The following is a 2,112-nucleotide window of genomic DNA, read 5'->3' on the forward strand; positions in this document are numbered from 1 at the left end:
CTGTAGACCAGGCTGGCCTCGAACTCAGAAATCCCCCTGCCTCTGCCTCCCAAGTGCTAGGATTAAAATCGTGTGCCACCACCACCCGGCTAGCTTCTCTTTCTTAAGTCTGATCAACTCTTGTCATCACTGGGGATTAGGAGCACACTGTTGCCTAGCAGGGATGTGTTTATTTCTTCTGGGTTCACTCAGCACTTCTGACAGTCATCCACCTCTGGTTTAAGAATAGGAACTGGATTGAAGGGCAAAAGTCCTTCTCAGTCAGGGAAGCAGAGGCGTGGCCTGAGGCAGAGGAGTGGGCTTCTTTGTTTCCTCTGACAGTCTTCAACTCAGGAGCAGAGTGCAGAGATTCAGGTCACCTGTGACAGGTCATCTGGGAGGCTGGTGAAAGGCCCAGAGCTCCCCGCACTCAGTGTCTCACTAAATACTGTAACACTGAAACATGCTAACAGCTCATCAATGTCTACTTTCCTTGGTCTATGAGAAACAGACAGAGGTTTGGCTGGAATGCAAGGAAGATAGAGAGTGAAGATAGAATTCTCCAGCATAAGTAGTTGAGAACTTGGAAAAGATTGGTGTAAATAAAAAAGTAAGTGAGACATTTATTTTGTTTTAAAATTTCATTTTATAAATATTTAGAATTTGTTTAAATCTATTGATTTTATGTTATATGAGTGTATGTATGCCTGCGAGTATGTCTGTATACCACGTGGGTGCTTGTTGCCCGAGGAGGCCAGCAGAGGACACTGACTGGCCTGGAACTGGGGTCATGGATGGCTGTGAGCTGCTGTATGGGAGTTGAACCTGCATCTCCCATAGGAGCCACAAGTGCTCTTAACTGCTGAACCATCTCTGAAGCCCTGCATTTCATAAGTATTGTTAAAAGTTTTTTAAAAGCATTGTTTATTAACTAATTTATGTATGTATGCATGTATGTATTTAGAGAGTGTGTTTGTGCTTGTGTGTTTGCACTTGCATGCCTTAACACAAGTATGGAAGTCAAAGGACAACTTGAGGAAGTTGGTTTTCTCTTCTACAGTGAGTGGCAGGGATCAAACTCATGCTGTCAGGCCTGACAGCAAGCACCCCACCTGCTGAGCCTTCGTGCCAGCCTGGTGATTTTTTATATGAGGTAAAAAAATAACTGACACTTTTTAAATAATTTTAAGCTAATCTCCTACATACCCAACAACCCAACAGATATAATTTTTATTTAAAAATGTGTACACACACACACACACACACATTCTTAGTTTTTTGAAGCCAGGTCTCACTTTGTAGCTAGACTGGTCTAGAAATCACTATGTAGCTCACCCTGGCTTTGGAACCATGGCAATCCTCTTGCCTTAGCCTCCTGAAGGCCACGAAGACAGGTGTGAGCCACCACACCCATCATGCAATACTTAAGAGGTGACTCTTACTTAAGGACTAGCCAACAAGCTCCTTCTGCATGCCTGCCTTTGTCCTGAGGGTTAGGAATACTGATGCCGAATGACAAGGGACATGTTTTTTCCTTTACCAAGGTATGCCTTTGAGTCCTTGTTCTAACTTAGAAACCTCAAAAATAGCTTTACTTCCTCCCCTTCCTCAAATGTCACTGCAACCTTAATGATGTCACTTTAGAATCTTAATGACCTCACTGTAGAACCCTAGCGACCTCACTGTAGAACCCCAGCGACCTCACTGAGAACCCTAACGACCTCACTGTAGAACCCTAAGGACCTCACTGTAGAACCTTAGCGACCTCACTGTAGAACCCTAGCGACCTCACTGAGAACCCTAAAGACCTCAATGTAGAACCCTAAGGACCTCACTGTAGAACACTGTAGAACCCTAGCGACCTCACCGTAGAACCCTAATGACCTCACTGTAGAACCCTAGTGACCTTACTGCAGAGCCTTAGTGACCTCACTGTAGAACCCTAATGACCTCATTGTAGAACCCTAGCGACCTCACTGTAGAACCCTAACGACCTCACTGTAGAACCTTAGCGACCTCACTGTAGAACCTTAATGACCTAACTATGGAACCCTAACAACCTCAATGTAGAACCTTAGCGACCTCACTGTAGAACCCTAGCGACCTCACTGTAGAACCTTAGCGACCTCACTG

General features: G+C 44.8%; 1 protein-coding gene across 9 annotated transcripts in view; it reads right to left on the reverse strand.

Annotated features, from left to right (window-relative positions):
• Kif13a (kinesin family member 13A) overlaps positions 1-2,112 on the reverse strand; it is a 187,748-nt gene that overhangs the window by 4,035 nt on the left and 181,601 nt on the right. The gene's annotated exons all lie outside the window — the stretch shown is intronic.

The sequence above is a fragment of the Mastomys coucha genome, unplaced genomic scaffold (genome assembly GCF_008632895.1).
Source record: "Mastomys coucha isolate ucsf_1 unplaced genomic scaffold, UCSF_Mcou_1 pScaffold7, whole genome shotgun sequence".
NCBI lineage: Eukaryota > Metazoa > Chordata > Mammalia > Rodentia > Muridae > Mastomys > Mastomys coucha.